Here is an 11585-nt window from a genome sequence, read left to right as displayed (position 1 = left end):
TTCTTGCCGGCTTCGTCTCGGTAGAATCTGCCTTCCGAACCGTTTGTAGAGTCAATACAAACAGACATACTTGAAGTTTTAAAAGTGCTTATATTACGGCCTACTTGAAATATTCATACGGGCTCTGTGGTAAAAGCAATACTACTTCTCAGTTATTTCGACCAGTTCTCGATTGGTGTATATATAATACACAGTATCATTTTATACCTGTCCGTTAGTCCAGCAATAAATAATAATAAACAAATATACTACGACAATACACACATCGCCATCTAGCCCCCAAAATAAGCGTTGCTTGTGTTATGGGTTCTACGATGACTGATGAATATTTTTATGAATAGGACACATAAATACTTATAATATACATATAAACACCCACAACGGGTAGACGGGTTGGTGATTGCAGTCGATGGTAGTAGAATCTACTTATTTAAAAATGTAATTAACTTTGCCTTTTCAAGAAATCTTGACCTATCAGGCTATATTTTTAAGGCACAAGTCATTATATTATTCATTCACGTTATTATCTTAACTTTTATGTAATGTATAAACTAGCGACTCGCTAACTAAATCCCTACAAGGGTAAACAGATTCCCAACATCCAGTAAGTATAAATTGCGTCATATATTAACTCTCTCACAAATATTAGCTCGTAGATTAAACACGTTCGCGTTTAACGTGATACTGCGTAATAACAGCTTTGTTTACCTGATATTTTATCAACTGATGACCCACATTATATAAACTTTGATTAAAAAAATTCAACGGGATCAATGTCTGTCATATTTATTAGTTTATACTATTTATTTATTTTCCGCAAAAAAGAGCCCTTTCACCTTGACTCCCACTTTCCGGGGCGTATCCGTTCAAATTGGCGACCATATTGGCGATCTCAATTGTGGCAAGTGCATCGAATCTAAAGCCAAAGTGTCTGCTAAAAAACTTGGTATCCTTAATAATGTTAGGCGGTACTTCACGCCAGGTCAACGCCTCGCTCTGTACCAGGCTCAAGTGCGAACAAGCATGGAGTACTGTAGTCACCTGTGGGGTGGCTCTGCCAAGTACCAGCTTGAAGCTTTAGATTCGGTGGATCGTCGCGACAGGAGAATTATAGGCGACAATTCGTTAACACAGGCGAAACTACATAGTCTCCAACACCGACGCAATGTTGCCTGTTTATCGGTTTTTTACCGGATATACTTCGGTGAATGTGCTCAGGAACTTTACAATCTTGTTCCTCCTTCCCCGTTCTACCACAGAACAGCGAGAGACCGTGCGCGTAGGCATCATTATGTGGTTGATATTCCATCAACACGCACGAAACGTTTTTTATCCACATTTCTGATTCGTGCCGCTAAGATGTGGAACGCCCTCCCGACAACTGTGTTTCCTGCCACGTATAATTTGATTACCTTCAAGGCTAGAGTGAAAAAGCTTTTTTTAGGCAAGCGTGCTCCAACCTAGACCTCATCATTGCTTTCTAACGGGCATAATTGTCGTCAAACGCTGGCCTATCGTTAATAACAAAAATTCAAGTATCTGAAATATTTAGGTAACGAATTTAACAAATACACCGATTTGAAAGAAAGAAAGAAAAATCGTATTCAATGTCACACATTTGTGTAAAATGTTACATAAAATTGATAAATAAAAAAAATGTGTGACAAAGGAGCTGGCTCAGTATAGCTGCATACTAAAACGCGCAGCACTGGTTTTCAGCCAGCGTCGTCTTCGACGTCACTGAATCCTCGCGACTAAACAGTAACAAAATAATCATAAAAAAGTACAATAACATAGAATATAATATATAAACAAAAAAAAAAATATATTTTTTACATTAACACAAGCTTTTTTACATCGAGAAATACAAAATCATCAAAGAGGTAAATAATTAACAAAATCAAAAATTAAATGTAATTGAGTATCAGTGTGCATAAATGAAAAATTATATAAAAGTACTAAAAGTTGTGCAAAGTAATAATTTGTTATTTTTTATTTATTTATTTATTTTTATTTACTAGTGGTCATTGAGATTTTTTGTATAATAATTTGAAGATTTTTTTAACTCTTTTTGTAGGATTGCCTTTATGATTTGCTGACTGGAGGACTTATTCAATCTATACCTTATATTATAAAGAGGAAAGATTTTTTGTTTGTACCCAATAGGCACTAAAAGTACTTGACCGATTTAAACTATTTCTTCGCGAAAAGAAAGCTTTACTATTACCAAGTAACATAGGCTATAATTTAATTAAATAAATGGAAGATTCTTAAGAAAATTGCAATAACGTAACTAAAAGTAGCAAAATTTTACCCATACAATCATGGCGTGTGCTGAGAAACTATTGATTATACATAAAAAGTACATGTAGATAGTTAGTTACAAGTACATAATTAAAGTACTAATAGGCACTAGAAGGGGTTTCATGGCTTTATCGTCACCATCCCATAAACTCGCAAATGGTGATTTTCATATTCTCTTCTAGCAAGACTAGGGTCTAGAAAGTCGTTGTGAGAATTTTGCTTCCTGATTCATAGAACGCGAATTCCTTTTAAACAAGTGTTGAAGAACGTGGGGATAGGACTTGGAATAATACTATTTTTCACTTTTTACATTTGACATATAATCGAGCAGAGTTTCCCCCTACAACTACTTGATACAGAATGAATGTTTGAGAAGGTAATGCTTCTACTTTTATATGGCTCAGGTACCGTTTACAATGTTGACAACAAAACGAACCAATAATAATATTTTACGATATTAGTTTCCGGTAAGTTATTTCACAAAATAAATTGTTATTATTCTATTTGGAAAACATTGAATATTTACACAAGGATTATTACGATTTATATAAAGCAAAATGGAACTATTAAAGCAATTCTTTATTAAATGTATCTCATGAAAATCAAGCTTAATTTGCTATACTCCGCGAAAAACAGGAGAATCTGTATGGTGTTATTTATAATTTCTTCAATCCTTATACTCCACACCAATTTCAATCACGCTGGCCCAGTGCAGATTGGTAGACTCCACATACCTTTGAGAACATTATTCAGAACTCTCAGGCATGCAGGTTTTTGACAATATTTTCCTACACCGAGGTCAGTATATTTGAGTATTTAAAACGCACATAACTTAAAAAGTTAGAGGTGCGTGCTGGGATTCGAACTCGGCGCTCCGAAAGTGAAGTCGAGCCACTGCGCTGCCGCCGCTTTCTAACAATAGAAACTGACGATAAAACGATTAAAAAGCAAAATTTATTATTAAAATAGAACAAAGGTACAAGTCAATTAAATTTATGTAACAAAGGCGGCCTTATAGTGATTTCTTCCAGGAAACCATTATGAGGAATTGGCTCACATATGAATTCTTATAGCGGTGCGCAAAACTCTAAGAATATACATACCATAATTACCAAAACAGTACATATATAAAATAAAAATAAAATACTATATGGTAAAATAAATAATAGTAAAACTATATATAATAATGTTAACGGTACAGAAAGTAAATGTGGAATATAATAATCATACTTACAGTGTTAAATAAAAATTCTTTACTAAAAATATTGTGTGGTTTAGCGTAACGAATGTCACGTGAAAGATCATTCCACAACTTAACTGCCTTGATGGTAAATGACTCATTGTAACAGTGCGTACGGCTGATTGGAACTTCCAGCTTATTGTCACTCTGAGAACGGAATGTAAGTGGAAGAATTGAAATAGCACCAAGAAATGTAAAGCGATCTTTAAGATAAGTCGGAGTATGAGGATGAAACAGAAAAGTGTAAAAAAAACTTAAAATATGATAGTTTCTAGTTTCATTTCGATTCATTAAGTGGTTTCAGTGGGGTGATGTGACTAGGGAATCGAATTCAAGATCTCACAAAACGACCTTTGGTTTCTACTAGACAAAATAGGCAGTCTCTCATTTTAAGATTGATGAAGTTAATACCGATAAAACTTGGAACATTTTGCGTTTAAAAGTTTATATTACGAAAAATAATAATGATTTATACGGAAACTGACTCAAGCGAGCGCTTTCTAAAGCGATTGACGTTGATTGATAGAGCATCTCAAATTTGATGGATTTTTATTTTTAAAACTTCCAACCACATATCGGGGATTATTGTAATATTGTAAAGACTGCATCGCGATGTGACCGCTATTATAACTTTTTCGGTTGGTCCCTTCGTTGGAGGTTCAAGAAACTTTGAAGAAGTCCATGTAGAAGATTGTCAAACAAGCCGTATCACATAATGAATTATTAAGTTATTTTGACGGCCGATTGGTGCAGTGGGCAGCGACCCTGCTGAGCCAAGGCCGTGGGTTCGATTCCCACAACTGGACAATGTTTGTGTGATGAACATGAATGTTTTTCAGTGTCTGGGTGTTTATCTATATATTGTAAGTATCTAAGTATATTATTCATATAATTATTCATCAGTCATCTTAGTATCTTAGTACCCATAACACAAGCTACGCTTACTTTGGGGCTAGATGGCGATGTGTGTATTGTCGTAGTATATTTATTTATTTATTAAGTCTGAAACTTCCTCGTTGGTATGGTTGTTAGCATAAAATTTGGGTTTTGATAATTACCTTGTTCATCATCATCATTAAAAGCCTATTACAGTCCACTGCTAGACTAAAGGCCTCTCGCAACTGGAGGTTTTGCCCAGAATCACCACGGATTCGAACTCGGCCCCAAGAAAGTGAAGTCTTGACCACTGGGCTATCACCGCTTTATTAGTGCAATATACTAGGTTACATAAAATTCATAATTCGTTTAAAGGAAATTATAGAGAAGTCCTATTATAGTATAAAGGACTACGTAATATAAACTTTGATTAAAAAAATTCAACGGGATCAATGTCTGTCATATTTATTAGTTTATACTATTTATTTATTTTCCGCAAAAAAGAGCCCTTTCACCTTGACTCCCACTTTCCGGGGCGTATCCGTTCAAATTGGCGACCATATTGGCGATCTCAATTGTGGCAAGTGCATCGAATCTAAAGCCAAAGTGTCTGCTAAAAAACTTGGTATCCTTAATAATGTTAGGCGGTACTTCACGCCAGGTCAACGCCTCGCTCTGTACCAGGCTCAAGTGCGAACAAGCATGGAGTACTGTAGTCACCTGTGGGGTGGCTCTGCCAAGTACCAGCTTGAAGCTTTAGATTCGGTGGATCGTCGCGACAGGAGAATTATAGGCGACAATTCGTTAACACAGGCGAAACTACATAGTCTCCAACACCGACGCAATGTTGCCTGTTTATCGGTTTTTTACCGGATATACTTCGGTGAATGTGCTCAGGAACTTTACAATCTTGTTCCTCCTTCCCCGTTCTACCACAGAACAGCGAGAGACCGTGCGCGTAGGCATCATTATGTGGTTGATATTCCATCAACACGCACGAAACGTTTTTTATCCACATTTCTGATTCGTGCCGCTAAGATGTGGAACGCCCTCCCGACAACTGTGTTTCCTGCCACGTATAATTTGATTACCTTCAAGGCTAGAGTGAAAAAGCTTTTTTTAGGCAAGCGTGCTCCAACCTAGACCTCATCATTGCTTTCTAACGGGCATAACTGTCGTCAAACGCTGGCCTATCGTTAATAACAAAAATTCAAGTATCTGAAATATTTAGGTAACGAATTTAACAAATACACCGATTTGAAAGAAAGAAAGAAAAATCGTATTCAATGTCACACATTTGTGTAAAATGTTACATAAAATTGATAAATAAAAAAAATGTGTGACAAAGGAGCTGGCTCAGTATAGCTGCATACTAAAACGCGCAGCACTGGTTTTCAGCCAGCGTCGTCTTCGACGTCACTGAATCCTCGCGACTAAACAGTAACAAAATAATCATAAAAAAGTACAATAACATAGAATATAATATATAAACAAAAAAAAATATATATTTTTTACATTAACACAAGCTTTTTTACATCGAGAAATACAAAATCATCAAAGAGGTAAATAATTAACAAAATCAAAAATTAAATGTAATTGAGTATCAGTGTGCATAAATGAAAAATTATATAAAAGTACTAAAAGTTGTGCAAAGTAATAATTTGTTATTTTTTATTTATTTATTTATTTTTATTTACTAGTGGTCATTGAGATTTTTTGTATAATAATTTGAAGATTTTTTTAACTCTTTTTGTAGGATTGCCTTTATGATTTGCTGACTGGAGGACTTATTCAATCTATACCTTATATTATAAAGAGGAAAGATTTTTTGTTTGTACCCAATAGGCACTAAAAGTACTTGACCGATTTAAACTATTTCTTCGCGAAAAGAAAGCTTTACTATTACCAAGTAACATAGGCTATAATTTAATTAAATAAATGGAAGATTCTTAAGAAAATTGCAATAACGTAACTAAAAGTAGCAAAATTTTACCCATACAATCATGGCGTGTGCTGAGAAACTATTGATTATACATAAAAAGTACATGTAGATAGTTAGTTACAAGTACATAATTAAAGTACTCATAGGCACTAGAAGGGGTTTCATGGCTTTATCGTCACCATCCCATAAACTCGCAAATGGTGATTTTCATATTCTCTTCTAGCAAGACTAGGGTCTAGAAAGTCGTTGTGAGAATTTTGCTTCCTGATTCATAGAACGCGAATTCCTTTTAAACAAGTGTTGAAGAACGTGGGGATAGGACTTGGAATAATACTATTTTTCACTTTTTACATTTGACATATAATCGAGCAGAGTTTCCCCCTACAACTACTTGATACAGAATGAATGTTTGAGAAGGTAATGCTTCTACTTTTATATGGCTCAGGTACCGTTTACAATGTTGACAACAAAACGAACCAATAATAATATTTTACGATATTAGTTTCCGGTAAGTTATTTCACAAAATAAATTGTTATTATTCTATTTGGAAAACATTGAATATTTACACAAGGATTATTACGATTTATATAAAGCAAAATGGAACTATTAAAGCAATTCTTTATTAAATGTATCTCATGAAAATCAAGCTTAATTTGCTATACTCCGCGAAAAACAGGAGAATCTGTATGGTGTTATTTATAATTTCTTCAATCCTTATACTCCACACCAATTTCAATCACGCTGGCCCAGTGCAGATTGGTAGACTCCACATACCTTTGAGAACATTATTCAGAACTCTCAGGCATGCAGGTTTTTGACAATATTTTCCTACACCGAGGTCAGTATATTTGAGTATTTAAAACGCACATAACTTAAAAAGTTAGAGGTGCGTGCTGGGATTCGAACTCGGCGCTCCGAAAGTGAAGTCGAGCCACTGCGCTGCCGCCGCTTTCTAACAATAGAAACTGACGATAAAACGATTAAAAAGCAAAATTTATTATTAAAATAGAACAAAGGTACAAGTCAATTAAATTTATGTAACAAAGGCGGCCTTATAGTGATTTCTTCCAGGAAACCATTATGAGGAATTGGCTCACATATGAATTCTTATAGCGGTGCGCAAAACTCTAAGAATATACATACCATAATTACCAAAACAGTACATATATAAAATAAAAATAAAATACTATATGGTAAAATAAATAATAGTAAAACTATATATAATAATGTTAACGGTACAGAAAGTAAATGTGGAATATAATAATCATACTTACAGTGTTAAATAAAAATTCTTTACTAAAAATATTGTGTGGTTTAGCGTAACGAATGTCACGTGAAAGATCATTCCACAACTTAACTGCCTTGATGGTAAATGACTCATTGTAACAGTGCGTACGGCTGATTGGAACTTCCAGCTTATTGTCACTCTGAGAACGGAATGTAAGTGGAAGAATTGAAATAGCACCAAGAAATGTAAAGCGATCTTTAAGATAAGTCGGAGTATGAGGATGAAACAGAAAAGTGTAAAAAAAACTTAAAATATGATAGTTTCTAGTTTCATTTCGATTCATTAAGTGGTTTCAGTGGGGTGATGTGACTAGGGAATCGAATTCAAGATCTCACAAAACGACCTTTGGTTTCTACTAGACAAAATAGGCAGTCTCTCATTTTAAGATTGATGAAGTTAATACCGATAAAACTTGGAACATTTTGCGTTTAAAAGTTTATATTACGAAAAATAATAATGATTTATACGGAAACTGACTCAAGCGAGCGCTTTCTAAAGCGATTGACGTTGATTGATAGAGCATCTCAAATTTGATGGATTTTTATTTTTAAAACTTCCAACCACATATCGGGGATTATTGTAATATTGTAAAGACTGCATCGCGATGTGACCGCTATTATAACTTTTTCGGTTGGTCCCTTCGTTGGAGGTTCAAGAAACTTTGAAGAAGTCCATGTAGAAGATTGTCAAACAAGCCGTATCACATAATGAATTATTAAGTTATTTTGACGGCCGATTGGTGCAGTGGGCAGCGACCCTGCTGAGCCAAGGCCGTGGGTTCGATTCCCACAACTGGACAATGTTTGTGTGATGAACATGAATGTTTTTCAGTGTCTGGGTGTTTATCTATATATTGTAAGTATCTAAGTATATTATTCATATAATTATTCATCAGTCATCTTAGTATCTTAGTACCCATAACACAAGCTACGCTTACTTTGGGGCTAGATGGCGATGTGTGTATTGTCGTAGTATATTTATTTATTTATTAAGTCTGAAACTTCCTCGTTGGTATGGTTGTTAGCATAAAATTTGGGTTTTGATAATTACCTTGTTCATCATCATCATTAAAAGCCTATTACAGTCCACTGCTAGACTAAAGGCCTCTCGCAACTGGAGGTTTTGCCCAGAATCACCACGGATTCGAACTCGGCCCCAAGAAAGTGAAGTCTTGACCACTGGGCTATCACCGCTTTATTAGTGCAATATACTAGGTTACATAAAATTCATAATTCGTTTAAAGGAAATTATAGAGAAGTCCTATTATAGTATAAAGGACTACGTAATTTATAAAAAAAGCCTAGGTGTGAATTATTGCTCTAACCAGGTTGCTCTTCTAATAATTTTAAATGACATTGTGAGATGGTGATAACAAAAAAAAAACACCCGGCTAAGTTTGTTGTGGGCTTCTTCTTAGACCAGGACGCGTTTGGAACCCTCGTAGCTTTAGTTTTAAGTTTACGAATGTGCTTATCGCCGCTACACTACCGCGTAATTCTTATGTACGTATCAAAAGTGCCACCTATGGGCCTACTTGAATAAAGATATTTTTGACTTTGACTTAACGTTATTATAGCCTAATTGTGTCCTATTGCTACTAAATTGTTTTATGTGCGAAAGACCTATAAAAGTTTACTGCTGAAAGACCTCTCTTAATGAGGATTGGTTGATAGTCACCACGCTGGGCAGTCGGGTTGGTGATCCCAGTAAATGGTAGTAGTAGAACAGAGGACGTTGCTGCCCTCTCTCCGAACTCTCTTTAATGTTTATACAGCATGATTCTTTACAAAATATACTTGGAAGGGTGCATAATCCTTCCAAAGTATTTCGTCATTCGGTAACACGTTGTATGTTGAAACCAAAAATATTGAAAGATAATGTAAATGTTCAGAGTGCCTTGTGTGATGATAACCAACGTAGGACACTAGTGTGTATAATAACACTGTTGTGCTGTTGCGACTAAGCTACACAACCCCGCGACCTTTCCATAAAAACTTTACAGGCTTACAAACAGTGCGGTAAAATCGGCCATAACAATTATTCGACGTTACAGTTTGTTTCCATTCAGAGCCACACGGCCGGGGATTCCGGAAAATGGGATAAATAGCTCCATTTCCTATGACTAGGCCGTTTTGTTACTTTTTCTATTGGATTCAAAACTGGGCATGACTGTTAACTAACTTTGTAACTTTTAGGATATGATGTTTTGATTTTTAATTTAAACTCTTTCTTTGCACAACCCTACACATTTAGGAAAATAAAGGACGAATAGAGAGAAACACAAAGACTGGAGTAGAATACAAAAGGCAGCCTTATCGCTTAGAAGCTGTGTCTGCCAGGCAACCTTAGGATTAGGACAACAAGAGCGAGAACAAATGGGTGGTGTAAAATTATAATAAACCTACATTTAAATATCTACATACGAATACATAAACAAAAATTACACAAAATAAAAGTATATATATATATATGAAATAAATATAAAAATAATAATAAACTATTGATGTTTTATTATTAGGTCAGGTAACTGTTGTCACCACCCCTTTAATCAACTCGTATGACACCCACAGGTAGAGACCTTCGGGTGTCATACGAGTTGATTAAGGAAATTAACGGAGAACGGTTGGCAGTCTTCCACGCTACTTATACCTTCTACTGCGATAACCGATTGCCCTGCGTAGTTATTATGGGCAAACTGTCCTATTGGAAATGGCCTTTAGTCCATCAGTTAAAGATTACTGATTATTATATTAACGAGTGCTACCGACCGAGGTTTAAAGAACTCAGACTAGCCATACTAATATTTTAAATACGCTGTCTGTTTTTTTGTTAACTATGTGCCGCCGATAAACATTAAGCTGATTTTTATAAAATTTGGCACATTATATTTCATCATCATTAGGTGCCATCTGCATATTGAAGTTCGGAGGCCAGCCGATGGAAAATCGTACGATGATATGCCATCTTCTATAATTTCGAATAGGTATGTCCGGTCCACTCTCTAATATCGTCACACCACTTCTTACTCGGTCTCGCAGGTGTTCTTTTCCCTTCAAGTATCAACCTTGAAAACTCGTACAGGAATCCTCTCTGTAGGTGACCGAAAAACGAAACCTTCCTTTGTATGACGGTTTTCATCAGTTTTAGTTGGCATTTGGCCCTTACTTAATACTTGAGCGTTTGAGATGAATTGTCTTGCAACCGTCTACAACTTTCCTTCTTTAAAGTCCAAGTTTCGCAACCATACAAACGAGAAGACCAGACATAGCACTAGAACACCATACCTCGTGGGAAATGGAATTTTAGGGTCACACAAAACTTTACACATTTTGTAAAAAGCACAATTTGTCATTTATTATGCAATATTATTTACATAATAATAAGCTTGCATTGTGGAGATAGACGTACGGTGATGTTTATCACATATGACTATCTAAATAATGCATGCTAATGTGCCAAGTTTTATCAAAATCGGATTTTAATAGCTATTAATAGAATTTCAAACTACATAAGCATTGCTTGACCGCTTAACTTATCTTTAGGCGGCCATAGGATACATCTTATCCCGATAAAATAAATACCCATGACCTTTAGTACGCCCGTAATAGGTCGATATTAACAAAGTTGGACGCGTAGTAAACTCAAAAGATTTAGCATATTGGCTAAAGATACATTGGATCAACTGATTAAGCGAGCCAACGATGGTAGGCGATAAAAAAAGTCTTGTGAAAAAATATAAAAAATAGTATGCTATGCTAAGGAAGTTATCAAATGAAGCAGTCTATAAACATTTCAATTTCCTTCCTGAATAAAGTAAGTAAGCAAAAATAAGTCAATTTTGTTTCCAACAACTTCGCCAGCTTACGGCGTAAATCAATTTTTATATGAGGCTCTGTTTATGGAGCGAAGTTCGCTCGTATAATAAAGTGATGGA

Source organism: Pararge aegeria, chromosome 4 (assembly GCF_905163445.1).
Source record: "Pararge aegeria chromosome 4, ilParAegt1.1, whole genome shotgun sequence".
NCBI lineage: Eukaryota > Metazoa > Arthropoda > Insecta > Lepidoptera > Nymphalidae > Pararge > Pararge aegeria.
Note: the sequence above shows the minus strand (reverse complement) of the source record.